At 37.5% G+C, this 19536-nt stretch overlaps 1 protein-coding gene and 1 non-coding gene across 5 annotated transcripts in view; both read left to right on the top strand.

The window, feature by feature from the left end:
* FGF14 (fibroblast growth factor 14) overlaps window positions 1–19536 on the top strand; it is a 683612-nt gene that overhangs the window by 620972 nt on the left and 43104 nt on the right. The gene's annotated exons all lie outside the window — the stretch shown is intronic.
* Window positions 146–311, top strand: LOC129012032 (U1 spliceosomal RNA). The gene has a single exon (XR_008493539.2). It is a non-coding gene; the product is annotated as a U1 spliceosomal RNA (small nuclear RNA).

The following is a 19536-nucleotide window of genomic DNA, read 5'->3' as shown; positions in this document are numbered from 1 at the left end:
AGGCAAGGGAGGGCAGATAACATGGTGCTTTGACATCTTCTGTGACTTTTCAGTCACTTATTTCATTAAGTGATATATCTCACTAGAAGTGAGGTAGAATATGTTTGCTGGGGATATGTTTTTACAACAGAGAAATTCACAGACTGGTCTTACCCGGCAGGAGAGATGGCATGATCATGAAAATGGTTTTTCCCAGGGTGAGCTTACCCATTGCATTCTGATGTGCTGATTTCCGTGATTTCCCCAAATGTGGGAAACTCACTCGGCTGCATAATTGGTGGTAGTGGGGGCTGTGTTATGCTCTCTCCTTGATGTCAGTTTTTTTTTCTAAAAACAAACAAACAAAAACAATTGGCTTCAGACATTTTGAACAAAACAAGTAGAAGCTGTTTTCTTTAAGAAATTACAAGCAGTGTCTATCTATAGATACATACATAGTCACAGATGCTCATAAAACACACAACCGCAGCAAAACCCATGCTATAATCTATAAACACTTTTTAGAAAAGGGGAGCGGTCGTGTGGGCCAAAAGAGCCAGGTGGGGCAGAACCTAAAAGGACCTTGAGAATGACAAACATTTGACCATGGGAAGCAGGACAGGAGGAGAAGGATGTTACAGCCAGTGACCATAGCATAGGTAAAAGCAAAACAGGTACCAAGGAGCACACTGTACAGACCATTCAGCAAGGAGCCCTGCCTGACTGCCAGGAAGAGGCTGGCTGCAGGAATGGTATGGAAGACCATCAGCTGCAAGCTGAGGCAAGGCGATGGAGGTTTAGGCTTGCTTCAATAGGTGAGCTACTTACACAAGGAGAACCATGATGAACCACGATGGAAGTGATGTTGCAACATTCACATGGTGTGGGTTGTACTGGGAAGAGATGGACAATAGGGTGGCTTAGCGATGGCAATGGGCATCTTTAGATGAGAAGAATGTGCGTGAGATTTCATAAAAAGGATCAACAGAATTAAACTGTATTGAGCACTAAGCTAGTATAGGCAGACAGTTCCAACTGGGTAAAATAACATTATAACCACTTCTTAAGTAAATAATTTGGCAGCCAGGACTTTCCTTTGCCTCATTGACTGAAGCAAGCATCCCAGACATTTGATTTACCAGGCACTCTCACGAAGTACCTCAAGGATGTGCTTCCCTGCATATGTTTTATCACAATTTCATTACAGTGTGCATATAGATTCTTCCCCTCTGGGTTTTATTTTATTTTATTTTGAGATGGAGTCTTGCTCTTGTCACCCAGGCTGGAGTGCAATGGTACGATCTTGGCTCACTGCAACCTCCACCTCCTGGGTTCAAGCGATTCTCCTACCCTAGCCTCCCGACTAGATGGAATTACAGGTGCCTGCCACCATGCCCAGCTAATTTTTTTGCATTTTTATTAGGGGTTTCACCATGTTGGTCAGGCTGGTCTCAAACTCCTGACCTCGGGTGATCCACCCGCCTCGGCATTTTGGGGTTTAAAGGAAGTTTAAAATCTCTCTCTAACCTTGAGAATAAACTAATGTTATTTTAGATTCAAAACTTTCTCCTGCACATAGCAGATAATTAATGTAATTGAAAGAGATTTGATTCCCAGATGTTTATGCATTTGTGATCCCAAAGGCTTCCCTCGGGGAGTCATTCTCATTTGCAGTTAGAGACACAATGGAAGGACAGCCTCAAAGCAAGCAAACAGTGTCAGTTAAATTCAGATGTCAAACCTGGGTTTTGGTGACAGCCCTGGAACTCTCACATCAGCTTCTGAATTTTGCCAATTATGATATTACCAAGACTGCCCAACAAAGGATGGCATCTTAATAAAAGGCCATTCTTAATTGCTCTTCCTCTGTTACTCACTAGTGGCAGAATACAACCTTTTTATAACAAAAGAAGTTTGCACTGACTCCCATCCAGAGAAATCTAAGTAGAATAGGGGCTACAAAACAATGGTACTCAGGGCCAGGAATTTAGAAGTTAGATGAAAAGTTAAGACAAATACTAAATACCTACCAAAGGCCCCACCGTCTAATACCATCCCCTTTGAGATGACTATTTCAACATATGAATTTTGGGGGAATAAAGCAGTCAGATGATAGCACTATACAAAACTCGAAAAGGTACAACACTTCGCCTTTTGAAATATCTGTAACTAGAAGCCAAATAAAGGTCTTTGGGAGGTGATTAGGTCATGAGGGTGACACCTGCATGAATGGGATTAACAACTTCATTTTAAAAAAGGCCTGAGAGATACCCCTTGCCCTTTCCATCCTGTGAAGACACAACAAGAAGGCATTGATTATGAAATGGAAACCCTCACCAAAAACTGAATCTGCCAGGGCCTTGAACTTGAACTTCCCAGCCTCCAGAACTGTGAGAAATAAATTTCTGTTGTTTAGAAGCCACCCAGTTCATGGTATTTTGAATGTACAAAGAATACCAAATGTACTAAGACAGTATTGCACAGGAGACACAGAAGAGTAGCTATAGAACATGCTTCATGCGACCAGATCTCAGCACTGAGATGTGCTTTGGAAGAAGCATGGGTTTTGTTCTGCAGCTGGGATTTTCTTACGCCCTTCTTGCCTTTCAATGACTGTAGCTGGAGCTGTGGCCTTCTACATTTTGAAGCAGACAGCCTCGAAGGCTGCCTTTTGCCAGCTGAGATCTGACACTGATTTGTATAAATTGAGAGGGGATTTAGTCTATTGTCCCAGAACTGAGGATGGAGTCCCTGAATGGCAAGCTTCAGATGAAAATACAGTCCGATGGTTATCCATGTGAGCCCTGTACGCTGCCTTGAGAAATGCATCCTAATGATGATGGCTTCAAGTTAAGGTGATCATCATAACACTAGGCAATTTTCATTTTGGCGTTTCACAGAACGTCTACCTTTCCAGAGGCCAGTTCTAAATTTTAATAGCTTCACATTCTGGCTGATTAGCTGACAAATGCAGTTAAATAACAAGGTTTCACTCAGAGAGAGATGATGCAGAAATAAAGCTGCCCTCTGATATCCCCACTGATAATAATGTGAAGTGTGGAAGGCCTCAGATGTCTTTTCCAGATACCTGTGTGTAATTTTCATCTATATTAATGGAACTCATAAATGCGCCACGTGAATAAGAAAATGAATCTGTAGAAGGTAGTCCCTGTTGACTGGGCTGGTTTTGAATTTCAGAAAGTTGTGTAACGCTTTCATGAATTTTTCTTTATATTGGAAAAACATTGCCATGCAATGTATTTTATAATTACTTTCAGAAATACAGGGTTTCTAATTGAGAAGTTTGTGAACATGGCCTGAACATTCTAGCTCACGTGCGTAACTGATAGCAATGAATTATTTTACAAGATAAAGATGTTTCCCCTTGGCTCAATAACTATTATCAAATGAACTATTATCAAATATTATCAAATAACTATTATCAAATAACTAATATCAAATGAAAGCACACACCGGCATCAGGGGGAACACAGCCTCCTCACCCTTCCAATTTCATTTCACATTACCTGCCGACTTCCGGGAAATCCTTTAGGCATCATTACACTTTTTCCCTAGGCTCCCTATCCTCCCTTAAGACCTCCATTCTGCTATACTAACCTGCACAGGGACAGGGAAGTAACTCTAAGTGCATCTCTTTTTTTTCCTAAGATATGTTGCTTAAATGTAAGGGAAAACTACTTGGCAACTCTAACACATACACACACTCACCCCAGAATTTCTCGGCTCTTCACAAGAGTGTGTTTTCTCCTTATGGAAAAGTTGATATGGTTCCATTTATAAAAATAGTAGCTATTTAAATGGGAAAAGCTTTTTCTCATATCATCTGTGGGCCAAATGTTTTTCTAAAAACATACATTCTCTTTTTCTAGCAGAGAAGACAAATTCTAAATGGATTCAAAGTTCATCAAATTGCTAAGTTTTCTTTGGGTTGATTTGACAATCAAGTTCACACAAGTGCCAAAATGAAAATAAGTAAATTAAGAACTGTTCTATCTAATTTCTTTATTAAAACACACATTTTTTGTGTGTTTTTCATGTGTATGCATTATATTTATAAACTGATGTGATTAATATATAAACTGTGTGTTAATCTGCAATTATTTTTATTTCCTACATAGAATTTTATGTGGTGATTTTTAGGAAGTTGGGACACATAGTCAATATAAATTGTTTCTTAAACTCTGTTTTCTCTACTTCAGGGAAGCAAAAAGAGAAGTTCATGCCTCTTCTTTCCAATTCCTTTTTTTTTTTTTTTTTTTTTGAGATGGAGTTTCATTCTTGTTGCCCAGGCTGGAGGGCAATGGCACAATCTTGGCTCACTGGCTAATTTTTGTAGTTTTAGTAGAGACAGGGTTTCACCATGTTGGCCAGGCTGGTTTTGAACTCCTGACCTCACATGATCCTCCTGCCTCAGCCTCCCGAAGTGCTGGGATTACAGGCATGAGCCACCGTGCCCAGCCCTTTCCAATCCTTTTTAAGCTCATGTATTCATTACCACCTTCAAAAGTTGCAATTTCTCTAGCTTATATTCAGCTGAATATGACCTTGAAATTCAAAGATTCACTCTTTATCCAATGCAAGATTCTGTCTATCATGCATATTCACTGCTGTTTAAACATTTCCACTAGTGATGACATCAGAGTATGCAGGAGATGGGGTGGTGTAGGGGTTGTGATAGGCAGGGCTTCCAAACCAACAAGACTTCCTTCATTCCTTTGGCCACATTAAATACCTATAAGAGGTAAGTAAAGCATTGAGATTGCTGTGGATGAATTGGTTCAAGATTAGTTCGTTACCCCTGTCCGCCTCTAGCACCAAGGCTGCTCTAGGCTTTAAGCCTCCCAGTGAAAGACTCTGGATCTCAACTGGCTTCCAAGGATAGAAAATTACAGGATATGTTCTAATTATTAATATTACAGATGTTGTCCTTACATTGAGACACATATGCCTGGACAGTGGTCACCATCTGCTCCTCTGGAACTACATACAAAAATGGGTCCAATCTCTTAAATAAAATAATTTTTCAAATATTTGGAGACAGCGCTATTCTGCTAATCTTAGCTTTTCCAGGCTGAGTTGTATCAGAGTCTCTAAGTATTATTGGTAGCATTTCTCAATGACAGTAGTAATTGCTTATATTTCCATAGCACTTTGGAGTTTCCAAAGCACTTTCACAACTGTAGGTTCTTAATTTTATAAATGAGAAAACTGGGGCTCAGAGAGGATAAGTTACATTACCTTAATAATTGATTTAACAAGTACTAATGGAGTGTCTACTGTATGCTTGGCACAGCGCAAAATCCTAGGATATAGGAGAGAATACATCAAGAATGGTGCCGCTCTTCTAGCTCTTATGATCTAGTAGGGGAGGAATACATTTTTAAAAATTACAGATCATACCCAGATAATACTCACAACTGGTTAGGACTTTAGCCCAAGTCTTCTGTCTCTAAACCAAATTAACAGACCATTAACTTCAGTACAGCAGACACTGCACTTGGATTCATGAAACCCACTTAAACTAGTCTTTCAGCAACTAGTTGTCCTGGTACAAGCTCTTCTTAAGATGTACCTTCTTCATTCCGTAACTAAATGTGTGAGGAGTCTGTGCATGTGTGGTTAACTCAGAGGAGAACTCTACACTGATTTCTATAAAATTGTATTTTGTCATTTTCTTTCTATCTCTCTAAGTTGCCAACCTTCTTTTGAACTCTTACTTTATCATTTCTCACACATTAGATTGTTCATCTGCAAGTTTTATGAAATTGTGTTCACCTGTATCACTGACAAGAAAAAAAAAATGCCCACAAGTGGTTGGTATGAAAGAAAGAGCACACATTTGTCATTAGTCACAAATTAGATTTCCTATTAGCTAAGTGACCTTGGGCAGATAACATCCTCTCCCAGAGCAACTGATTACTCATCTGTGAAATGAGGAAACCAAGCTGGAGAATTTCTGAGGGATTTCCCTCCATTAAAAGTTTTATAATTCAATATGTTTTAAAATGCGAGGCTGAGCTTTAAAATTCTTTCCTTCTGAGTGTGGAGAGAAGGAAATGCAGAATATATCTACTGATATTTACTGATAGGCATCACCTCCTGCTTCACTAAAGGAAGGAAATACATCAGCAAACATTGGTGCAAAATTCATGCAACAGGAGCCACTTAAGCAGAATAGCTACCACACCTTTCCTTAATCAAAAACAATGGCTTCATGAAGTCCCTGATAGTCTACTTGCTATCTATATATTTTTTATATTTAGAAATCAACAATGAGTAAATTGATTATAAATAACAGCCAAATAAATGATTTAAAATAGTTCATAACTTGGAGTCTTCAGTGAGTCCTCTTTTTCTCCTCTGTGTAGGAAAATTATCTTTGATTCTATAAGTGGTAGCCTTCAAAGGCTTCTTCCAAACATTTGCCTAATAAAAGAGAATCCTTATTTTCTAACCTTAACAGAATGCCAGAAATTATTTTAGTCTTTGAACTTGAAGAATTTGTGGGGTCTTCTTTCTTAACATTGCTTCATTGCCACATAAGGTATCTGTTTTATTCAGCCTTATTTGGGTTGCAATATGTGCTATAATTTATTCCTGTCATTGTTTTAAACTTACCAATTAGAATGAATTCAAATTTAATTAATAGAAAATTTCGCCCACATTTAACTAGAGATAAATGAGAAGTAATTATAGAAACCAAAGCTTTTCTAGCCTGAGAGAAAAGAAAATAAAGAGAGCACCCAACCCAAGACATAATTAATCATCTCTTCTACATGGAAAGTCTGTCCTGATACTATAGTTTAAAGGCAGACTGCCTAAAATGCACGTCTATGTAAAGGCATGTTGCAACTATTTTATTTTTCCATTCAGAGACGATTTGCTATTAATTATATGAAACCCTGTGGTGGCTTAATTAGCAGGCAACAATGGATTGGCTTTTAGATTGTGCAGTTAGAAAATTCTGGCACTTCTCAGCTTCTAACTTTAAAGCTAGAATTTATTTTTGTCTTTGAACTTGAGTAATTTGTGGGTTCTTTTTTAATATTGCTTCATTGTCACATAATGTATATGTGACATAACATAACTGTAGCCAAATTTTCTCTGGTTTAGGAAGCCTCCCCAATGTCCTCCTGAATACAATAATTCATGTCCTATTTCAACAATGCTTTTTCTTTCCTGTGAATGTGAATGGCTGTTGTATTTGAATATATTACTTATGTATTTTATTGAAATGTATCAAGGGCAGACAGAAAATAACATCTGTTTGATAACATTGTTTTATACACGTATATGCACTGGAAAGGTGGTACAAGTACCTAACTTGAGAGTTTGTCTAAATTCTCAAATTTAAGAGAAAAATTTTAATCTGTCTCCTTTAAAGTATGTATATTTTTATTTCAAAAATCATTAAAATGTGTTTCAAAAAAAAGAATCTAAAGCCAAGTATGCAGAATCCCTAGAATTCCACACAACTCTGAAGTTGAAAAAACTTCAGAAAGTTTTACCTAAAAATGTTTTCAGCCCATTTCCTGAATTCATAGATCAGAAAATCAGGCTGTAAGTTATATATTATGGGCCAGATTAATATTCAGTATTACAACAACCCTGATTGAGTAAGCATCCAGATGTGTATTTGCCTACAGTCTAAAATTTACTACAAGTATAATTTTATTGAAGCTCTCAATGCCATATTTAAAGTTTTCATTTTAGTTGTGTGCATAGACTTACTACTCAGTAAAATTGGTCCACATGAGTGATAATAATCTACTAATACTTTAGTCCTGATTTTTAGCCTAGCCATAATGAGGAGAAATCTTTTCTCAGGTCAATACTTGGGTGGGGGGGCATTTTTCACATTGATGATTAAAGCCTTGTAACATGTTAAATTAACCTTTCATCATGCGTCTCATTAGCCTCAATGTATTTGCCGAAGCTTTCTTCTACTCTCTTTGTGGATGTAGAGATAGAATGCTACCACACTGCTAATGAAATATGGTGCCAAGTGGAGCTAACACTGTAGGGGCTTGAATCTTTCCATGGGAAAGAATATGGAGATCCATGCTGATTTGCACCAAAACATCCTTCTGCACTGCAGATATGCTAAGATATTTAAGCATTAAGCATCCTCTACAATATCTTATGTTAATTAACTCAACATTGATTTTACTAGCTTGAAAATATTCATACACTGTTTTAATTTAATTTAATATAGTTTAATATAATATAATTTAATATAGTTTCATATAATTTTAAAGCTGTATGTTTTGTTTGTTTAATATAGTTTTAAATCTGTGCGTTTTGTTACTATGTGTTGTATATTTCCTCAATAAGTTCCTTGATAGTTCTATGTCATTCTTTGATTTAAATAACGTTCCTAGAACACTGCAGTAGATCTTTGAGTACTATTGATTAGGTTGTTTAGAAATGCGGTGTGTTCTGTCCATTTGCTCCAAATTAACAATTTTTTAAAAAGCATCAGATTTAGTATCTATTATGCTAACCCATTTTAGCTTTTTTAGTTTCTTACTTGGTATTTTTCACTATGTAATTTAACAGGAATTACTCATTGATATATAATTAACACTTCTTTCTTGTTCTGTAGTTACAGAAATGTCATACAAGAAAAGAAAACAATTAGATGACTGTTTTGTCTTATTAATAATTTAAGTACTTTCAGCTCTGAGCTGAGATAATAGGACTAATACTAATATTTCAGCTACTCTTTTTTAATGCAATATTTATTTTATTAAACATTAAATGAAATTTAACCTGTCATTCATTATCCAAATGTTTGTTTTAATGAATCCCACTTATAAAACAGTTTTTTAAATATTTCATTTAAAATGTTTGTGTTTTGTAGTCTCACTAATATACACAATAATGAGATAAAGATAAAAATATATAGCAAACATGAGGAAATTACTAACAGCATTAATGTAACAACACACATTAGCCCACAATAAATGGTTTGTACAAAAATTACAGTTAGACCCAAACAATTCATAAGTGATTCTTCCGTTATGAATGCAGGAAAATCCACAGGAATAAAATCTAGATATAAATACTTTAAAAAAGACTTTATGTTTTTACAGCACTCTTAGATGCTCAGAAAAAGTGAGATGAAGGCACAGAGATTCCCCTTCTCTCTTGTTACCAACATCCCCCACCAGAGTGGTGCATTTGTGACAATTGATGAACCTACATGATGCATCATTAGCACCCAAAATCCCTCATTTACATTAGGGTTTATCCTTGCTGTTATACGTTCTGTGGGTTTGGACAAATATATGACGACGTGTATCCGTGATTATAGTATCATACAGAGTATTTTCACTGCCCTAAAACTCCTCTGCGCTCTGCCTATTCATTCTTCTCCCCACCCCAATTCCTGGCAACCACTGATCTTTTTACTGTTGCCATTGTTTTGCCTTTTACAGTATGTCATGCAGTTGGAATCATGTAGTATGTAGGCTTTTAAGATTGGCTCCTTTCACTTAGTAATACACACTTAAGTTTATTCCATGTCTGTTCATGGATTGATAGCTCATTTCCTTTTAGAGATGAATAATACTTCATTGCCTGGATGTTCCACAGTTTACCTATCCATTTGCCTACTGAAGGCCATCTTGGTTGCTTTCAAGTTTTGGCAAATTATGAATGCAGCTGCCATAGATATTTGCATGCAGGTTTTCGTGTAGACAGAAGTTTTCAGCATTTTAGGGTACATATCAAAGAGTATGACTGGTGGATCATGTAGTAAGACAATGTTTAGTTTTTATGAGAAACCATCAAACTGTCTTCTAAAGTGGTTGTACCATTTTTTTTTATTCCCACCAGCAGTGAACGAGAGTTTCTGTTGTCTAATACTTTCTTGTCAGTATTCAATTGTGTAAGTTTTCTGGATTTGAGCATTCCAAATAGGCGTGTAGTGGTTGTTTTGATGTGCATTTCCCTGATGACATATAATGTGGAACATCTTTTCATATGTTTATTTGCCATCTGTATATCTTCTTTGGCAACTTATCTCTTAAGGTCTTTGGTCCATTTTTAAATCAACTTGCATTGTTTGTTATTACTGGGCTTTAAGAGATATTTGTATATTTAAAATCAGATATTTCTATTGCAAAAAAAAACTTCCTCCCAGCCTGTGGCTTCTCTACACACAATGTTGACAGTCATTTGCAAAGCAGAGATTTTTAATTTTAGTGAAGTCCAGTTTATTAATTATTTCTTCCCTGAATCATGCCTTTGGTGTCATATATGAAAGTCATAGCCCAACATAAGTTCATCTAGATTTTCTCGTAGGTTACCTTCTAGGATTTTTATAATTTTGCATTTTACATTTATTTATGTGATCCATTTTAAGTTAATGTTATGAAGGGTGTATGATCTATGTTTGGATTTATTTTTTGCATGTGGACGTTCCAGTTGTCCCAGTACCATTAGTTGAAAAGACTACATTTTCTTTATTGTATTGCTTTTGTTCTTTTGTCAAAGGTCAGTTGACTGTATTTATGTGGGTCTATTTCTGTGCTCTTTCCTGTGCTCCGTTGATCTATTTGTCTATTTCTTCACCAATACTTCACTGTCTTGGTTATGGTAACTGTATAGTGGATCTTGAGGTTGGGTAGTGCTAGTCCTCTCACTCTGTTTTTCTCCTTCAATATTGTGGTGGATATTCTTGGACTTTTGCCTCTCCATGTAAACTTTAGTATCAGTGTGTCAAAATCCACCAACTAAGTCACTGGGATTTTGATTGGGATTGTATTGAATCTATAGATCAACTTGGAAAGAACTGATAATCCTGACAATATTGAGTCTTCCTACCCATGAAGATGGATTTCTCTTCATTCATATGGTTCTTCTTTGATTTTTCCATTAGAGCCTTATAGTTCTCCTCATATAGACCTTGAACATGTTTTGTTAGTAAATGTACTTTTAAACATATTTTCTTCCTACTATTTTATGTGGACATTCATCAAGCTTTTTTTTTGCTTGATTCAGTCTTTTCAGAGTATAATGATTTTAAGGTATGTATTTTTAAAATAAGAGATATTTTATCTTATGTGCAGTTAGAGATTTCCCTGTTGACACTAAAATATTTACATGTTATTGATTTTTAGGGTTTCCTTTTATGTTCATTTTAGAAACAATAATGCCTTACTCTAAATTATGAAAACAATGAAATACAAATATGGGCATCAAAGAGGAAAATGAAGAAGCTATTTCAAGCTGTCAAGAATATATTCTTAGCTCTGTATTCAAAAGTACTTCATTTGTATAAAAAAATTAAATTCAAATCCACACTTTAAAATTTTTTAAAAAGTAATATAACTGTTTCTGTCAAAATACGTATGGTCAAATGACCATTTTCTTCCTTCTGTTTAGTTGCTTATTTTAGAGAGCTTTGTTCCAACAGGGTAGCAGAGAGATAATGATTCTACTATTGTCTTTAAATTCTTACCCGCTTCTCTGCCACTGTCATTGAACTACTCCCTCTACTCCAAAACTTGGTCTGCTCTGCCCTAAATCAACGAGATATTGCTATCTGTCTGATGCAGGTTATATTGCAGTATCTTATCTTCCCCAGTTTGTATTGCAATAATATTGGGGTAAAATATTGCATGGGTTTATAAAAGGGATTCAGTAAAATACAAGCACACATTTAGAGCTTGTTCTTGGATTTGATTTGCATTGTCAATTTAGTGCCTTCAGGAGTCATTTCACATCTTTGCTTCCGCATATCAGCTTTTAGTAAAGCTTTGCTCTATATCAGTAGCTTTCAACCTGTGCTGCACTTCTGAAACCCTAGGAAGCTTTTAAAAAAAGAATGATCTCGTATCACACCAGACCAATTAAATCAGAATCTCTGGAGGCTGGCATTCTGGCATCAGTACTTAAAACAGCTCCCCAGGAGATTTTCAAAGGCAGCGATGGTGACAAACCACAGCTCTGTACAATAGAACAGGCTGCTCCTTTATAATTATTAATCATAGTGTATATTAATTCATCATCACATACGTGGCTAGAAAAAAATTTGGAACAAAAGGATATGTGATATGTAAAGGCCTACGATAATTCAGACTTCTTTGAGGAGAGCTTTTATTTTATTGTTATTCTTATTTTATCTTTTGTCAATATAAATTGAGAGAATAAGCAGATAAACATTACAAATTAGTGATAAATTGCATTTAAAGCCTAGTTAAGACCATTTAAGACTATTATGCATAATACAGGAAAACTACCTTTATTATTTATAGTGGGTGCCATCTGAAGGATCTGAAGGAGAATCAGTTCTATGCCTCTCTCCTCGTTTCCAGGGGGTGCCTGGCATTCCTTGGCTTGTAGACGCATCACTCTAATCTCTACCTCTGCCTTCACAAGGTGTCCCCTGTGTGTGTGTTTGTGCCCCTGTGTGTCTCCTCTTTTTATATGGATGCCAGTCATGACATTTAGGCCCACCCTAAACTAGTACGACCTTATTTAAACTTAACTAATTACATCTGCAAAGACCACACTTCCACATAAAGTCATATTCAGAGTTCCAGGTAGACATGGATTTTTGGAGGACACTCTTCAGCCCAGTACTGCACTCATATTACTCAACTTCTCCACTGCTTTTGATCCTGTTCAACACTCTTCCGAGAACTCCTTCCTCCCATACCTTCTGTGTCTATTTTGCCTGTTTTGCTCCCTTCTGTCATAATGCCCCTAACAACATATTGCAAGAGTCTGCTAAATAAATATCTGCTTCCTCTCATAGTCTGTGCAATCCTGGAGGGAAGGGAGTTGACTTATTCAGGTCTCTATGTGAACAACAACCAATTTTTGGCTCATGGGAGCAGTTAGTAAGAATTGGAAAAAAAGGAAGAAAGGAAGAAAAAGAGAGAGAAGGTTGTGAGTTCCGCTCCCGTGGGTGTCTTGAGGAAACATACATGTGCCTTGACTTGATGGACCTATACAATTCATTTTTTAAAACATTGACATTTCGTGCTCACATCAAATATCTTGTACCTGAATGATATCATGCCAGCTAGTACAGTTTCTGGTTATAAAATCATAGATGAGGGTTGATGATTATTGAGCCCGATTTTCCAAATTATTGAGCCTCACAATTTTGGGAAGTGTGATTTCCATAGATTTGTTTAAGAAGTAAAAGGCTGGTCAGGCGCGGTGGCTCATGCCTGTAATCCCAGCACTTTGGGAGGCCGAGGCGGGCAGATCACCTGAGGTCAGGAGTTCGAGACCAGCTTGGCCAACATGGCAAAACCCCGTCTCTACTAAAAGTACAAAAATTAGCTGGGCATGGTGGCAGGTGCCTGTAATCCCAGCTACTCAGGAGGCTGAGGCAGGAGAAGCTTGAACCCAGGCGACAGAGGTTGCAGTGAGCTGAGATCGCACCACTGTACTCCAGCCTGGGTGACAAGAGCGAGACTCCGTCTCAAAAATAATAATAATAATAAATAAATAAATAAATAAAAGGCTTCTACATACACAGAGGTTTTGTTTCACATGTTGATTCTCCTATGTGATCTTCATTCCACAACTATATGAATCTGTAGCATGAAATACATATTTGGCAAATAAAGATCTATAAAGGAAAGAGTAGGAAGGCATAACGAACCAATTCTGAGACTTCCCTAAGCAATCAGTTCACCTGCTTGCCTCCATGGAGGCCATCTTTGTCTTCTAGCACAATTTGTGAGAGACAGCAAGGCATCTTTTTACCACTATTAACCTAATCTACAGCAGTGTTCCCAGGGACCAATGTTGTCAGCTATAGAGTAATGCCATTTAGAGGCTGGATGGGTTTACAGTTGCAGCCAAGCAAGGGTCTGCATTGAATTGGCCCAAATGGAATTTTCAAGTAATTTCTCTATCTTTGTATGTGTGAGTTTTTTAGTAGTCAATTCAATTTTCATTAGCTTGTCAACTCTAATATCTGACAACTGAAATATAAAGTAGGGAAGAGAAAGAGTAGAATTAAGAGAAGGAATATATGTGCCAGAGGCAGAGTATTATCATTATCCTGATGTAGTCATGATGACCTAAGTCATCCTTTGCTATTGCTTTCATATAAAGGTTGTAGAGTATATGAACCAAATCAAAATGGGACAAGGAGAGCTGCTTGCTCACAAAATGCCTCTGATCTATTGTGTGCACGAAGGATGACTTTATGACAAACACATAGAGACTCTAGATGGGAGAAGTTACAGTCCATGAGTGATTTTCATATTCAACCCAGTGGGATCACTATCATTTAGTGGTATATTAAAATACTAATTCTCAATCAAGGTCAAATTCAACTCCATACAAGCTGTTTTAAAATTCAGAATTGGTTGCTTTATGAAAAGTAAATTTGAAACTATTTGGAAATAAAGACTATTTGAAAATTTTCTGGCTTCCTTAACTTCAGTACCTCTTGCCATTGTGTCACAGCTTGGGTGTGGCAGGGGAGGTGCTATCTTCTGGGTACAGACCAGGAATCCCACTAAGCCTACATCGTATGGGATAGCCCTATGACAAAGAATGACATGGCCCAAAAGGCCAATCATGCCAAGCTTGAGAAACTGCTCAGAATAAGCAGGGAGAGTGAAGAAGCAAGCTGATGCTCAAACTAGTGAATCTCATTTTGTTGTTAATCGCCCCTTTTCTGCAACACTCGTGGGTTAGGGAAAATAATTCTAAAGCAAGAGCAAAGACAGAGTTGGGAGATCAGTGAGGTTCAATTTTCCATCACATTCATTCTGCTTCACACCTCAGATAATCATGTGCTTAACTGCGCAATTTGCTTGACAATTACAGAACACTTTCTCTCCCATTACTACTTTTGATCCTCGCAATTCTGTGGGGTAGTAGGAGCAGGTGCTGAAATTGCCATATGCAAATCAGTGAACTGAAGCTTAGAGACCTCCAGCAGGGGCAGAGGGTCAGCGGAAACTATCCCAGGGTTCAGCCAACAAGAAAGGATATTGGAATCAGGGTATTAAAATAAGAATAATAAAACCACTAAAATTTATCATGCTTTTTATTTCCACTCTGTGCCAACAATTCTTAACAATGTCAGTGATGGACCCCTGTGCCCCAGGGGACAGACTTCTCACTAGCTTCTGCAACTTTGGTCAGCTGCTGCTCTGGGGAGGTTAACTTTCTTACTTCAAATTCACGCTAGAGAGGAAAAGGAAATGCAGACATATAGGACCAAATTTCACTCCTGATGTCTCCACACACAAAGCTCCTTTACCATGCCAGTCTCAATCTGCTGCTCTGGGGAGGTTAAGTTTTATTTGTTTGTTTGTCTGTTTGTTTTCTGAGACAGAGTTTCGTTTTGTTGCCCAGGTTGGAGTGCAGTGGTGCAATCTCGGCTCACTGCAACCTCCGCCTCCCAGGTTCAAGCCATTCTCCTGCCTCAGCCTCCCAAGTAGCTGGGATTACAGGTGTGCATCACCACACCTGGCTAATTTTTGTATTTTCACTAGAGACGGGCTTTCACCATGTTGGTCAGGCTGGTCTCAAACTCCTTACTCTCAGGTGATCCACCTGCCTTGGCCTCCCAAAGTGCTGGGATTACAGGCATGAGTCACTATGCCCAGCCAGGAAGGTAAGTTTCTTACCTCAAATTAACGCTAGAGAGGAAAAGGAAATGCATAAATACAGGACCAAATTTCACTCCTGATGTCTCCACACACAAAGTTCCTTCACCATGCCTGTCTCAGTCTTGTCATTAAAGTGGTATTTCCTTATTTGGAAAAAAAGAACTAGGTCCTTAAAATACTGTTCATTCCATCCCATGGGTTGAGTACATTACATATTGACAGTGGTACATTCCAGCCACCCGAGACAGCCAACCTTTTTATGCCAATCAGTGCTACAGAGAGCTCTCCTTGCCTTACAGCTGGCCTAACCACAGCTGGGGATGACTGACTGGAGAATGTTGTGATCTTTGACTTTGTCACAGGTAAAATGGCATTTCTAACTGTAATCACAGGTCTCTGTGCTGTGCCTTTCATTTCATCACACTCTATTCTCTCTAATTCCAACCCTGCCAAACTCATTAGGCCAAATTTGCTTACTTCTGTGCATTCTACACACTTCCAACAAATCCTATGTTTGCCTTTCCTTGTGATGATAAAGAGAAATGGCAGTTAGTGGTCTGAAAGGTAGCCTCTGACCTTTTTATGATGGGGCTGAAGGCTGGACGCTGGAGGCAGGGTGTGTGTTTGGTGCAGCACTGATATTCCCTATGGCTATGTCAGAGCCTGCCTAAATATGACCTACTGACTAGCATGAAAATATTCCTCTGGGCAAGATAGAAAAATATGACACCATGGGAGGTAGGATTTGACATGATACAGATTTGGAAAAATGAAATGTGACAATTGCTAATTCCATACAGTTCAAGGAAAACTGGCCTACTTCAGGTTCCCAGCAGGTATTTAATATTGAAGTGTAAAGAAAGTTGGCAAACTTAAAATTATTTTGATTGTACTATGGTTATCTCCATTCAACTAAGGGAGCATTTGCAGCAATGCCGATGGGCCAGCTATTTTGGTTTTGCCATATTGTTTCATTTCTTGACCCACGTTACATAATCACTCAGACCAACAACAACTGACTGAATTGTTATTATATTTATATGTGTTACCTAAGTATATATTTCCTGTTAGTCTTTCAATGGATAGCTCAAAGCAGATAGAGTGAGAAGGACAGTTATGCCTTTGCTTGCTTTACTTGAATATAATGCCCCTGACAACGTTATTTTTGTTATAATAAATGTGTGAGTTTCTTGTTTAGAATCTTAAACTAGATCCGAATGTTGGGATTTTGCACAATGGGGTTAGAAGAATTCACTGAAACACTTATCCAGCTGAAGGCATATATTGCCAATTTCATATTTGTGTCTTGCTATTTCAAAATATTGCATTGCCAGGCAAGATTTACTGCAGCATTCTGTAGCTTAACCCTCTTTCACATAGGCACACATCCCTCCAAGCTTTTCCAAAGAATGTTTAACAGTGCTATTAGAAATAAGACAAAATGCTCCTACCATTTGGATTTTGGCTTTACCAAGTTTATGAAGTCTCTATCAATGGAACAGGCTACTCACAGCACAGCACAGTACCTCACATGGTTGCTACACAGATGATCAACATATACTATTTGGTATTCAAATATCAAAATCAGCAGAATCAAAAAGGGCTGGAGTTAGCTGGTTCCTGTCCAATTCTAACTGCCTTGCAGCCTCTCTCTTAGGGACTCTTGTGTTGGTTTGTGTTCCCAGAGATGGGAGCCTTTAATTGTGATTTTAAGCCATTGGATTATAAACTGAATAATGGCAGAGAAATGCCTACCCAATTGCCATTGGTGAGGACAAGGGTTGTTTTCTTGATAAATTGTAATGTTTTAATTTTTTTAATTGACAAATCATAATTGTATATATTCATGGAGTACATAGTGATGTTTTTATATATAGTGTACGGTGATCAGATCAAGGTAATTAGCCTAGCCATCATCTCTAACATGTATTATTTCTTTGTGTAGGGAACATTCAAATCCTCCTTCGTGCTCTTTGAAACTATATAATATATTATTGTTAACTATAGTCATTGCTGCTAACTTGACCAAGAAACCTAAATAAGCATTTGTCTATAGTCGACCTTTCTGCATGCCTCAGAAGAGTAGAAGGGGACTTGCTGACAGAGACCCACAGTCACGTGGGGTCCAAGTTTTGAACTTTCCCCTGACTGGCCAAGTGACAGGCAGCAGTCACTGTGGTCTTTAAAATACCCCAAAATACAACATAGATTGTGGTATAACTTTCTCATCTGAGTTTTCCAACTACCAAGAAAATCTCTATCTATGTGTGTCATTATCTCTCATTTTTCCTCATTTTTAGACAGTGTATAAGTTAAAGAATCTGGTTTGTGTTTTCTCCTGCATATTCTGTGATTTATTTGAAGGTTCGCAAATTATATAAAGCTAAAAGTTATTTTTACATGTAAACTACATAGAATCACATAGCATTATTTTGTTGTTTTACTATGACAAATGTCTCTAATTTAAGGCATTGGGCCTTATAACCTTTGTTAGTAAATGGAATTGGAGAAGAAGTGTGCCTAATTAATATTATGGTTTGAAAAGTAAGATTACCGTATTAGAATTTTATCCAAGGATTAAATTTTTAATAGGGGATTTAGGTGAAGTAATACTTTTTTTAAAATCCTTCAAGAGAGTAATTAAGTCTACAAAATATTAAGCCTGCTGACTTTGAATATTTTTAAATACTTTAGATTTATTAGACAAATGCTCATTGTCTACCTGCTGTAGGCTACTGTAGGACTTACATTCCAGTGGAAGAAGACAGATCATAAACAAATAAGTTTCAAAAATCAGTGGGTATTGGGAAGAGAAAAATAAAGTAATGGAAGCAAGACAGGGAATACCAGGGAGGCTGGAAGGAATTAAAGAAAATACTGTATCAGGTGATTAGCATGCAATAGATGCTCAGTAAGCACTTGTTACCATTTGAATGAGTACATGGATGGATGAGGTGGTTGGTTAAGGCAATTTCAGAGTATCACATGCCAAAAGCAGTTTAAGGGATGGGGAGCCACTGATGGCTTTTGATCAAGGGAACTGCATGAACAGTTCTTTGAGCGTGTGAAACACTGGAAAGCCATTTTCAAAGTGCACTTTATGCTTACTTTTCATCGATTTTGTTGCCACTTTAACTCTCCCTGCAACAGTCTTTGTGACTCTGAAAATCATCATGTGAATAGGCATCATTTAACAATAGGTATTGATAGGGTGAATATTAAGTCACCAAATAAGTGGAGGTCTTATACAAAAGCCTTTTTAATAGAGGGTGAAAGCTAGACAGGAAGCAGTGAACATAGAGTAAGCCTCAAATAGATATATTTTATTTCCCAGACTCTAGGAACTGAAATGCTTTCAAAGAATCTGATACGAATAGTCTTGCCTTTCATTCTCAGGTACTGGTTCATATTTCACTCGGGTTTGTTTCCATCAAAAAATAGTTGCATCTAAGGATACTTTGTTACCCTATGTTGTATGAAAAAGTAGATTTTCTCTTTAGTTGCTAGTACTGTATTCTGTGCAGAAAGGACCACTGGAGTCACCCCTATTTTTTGCAGGCTCGGGGGTTGGTATTAGATGAAGAGACACAAGATTTCTCTGTCAGCTGGGAAATCCTTTTTCCTCTTAGGAGTTTATTAGGTTTTTTAGCTGCCACTAAGTTTATAAAGCTTATAAGAAGAGATGGAAACAGCCTCTGAAACTTCCAGGCTGATCCTTTCATTTATCTAAATTCCATTTCTACCTCTGCAGAAAAGGGCTAGATAACAAATCTGATCCTCTTTTCTCTACAGTAATAGCTCCCACCCAAAGACTATTATAAGGCTAAATAGGACAGGATCTTAAGGACTGAGAAGTGCCATAGAGAGCATTGCCTCCTCCCTCTTAATTTTACAGCTGAGCAAACTGAAACCCACAAGATTAAGTTATTTTCCCACG

This window comes from Pongo pygmaeus, chromosome 14 (genome assembly GCF_028885625.2).
Source record: "Pongo pygmaeus isolate AG05252 chromosome 14, NHGRI_mPonPyg2-v2.0_pri, whole genome shotgun sequence".
NCBI classification, from domain to species: Eukaryota; Metazoa; Chordata; class Mammalia; order Primates; family Hominidae; genus Pongo; species Pongo pygmaeus.
Note: the sequence above shows the minus strand (reverse complement) of the source record. Positions and strands in the feature narration are given on the sequence as shown.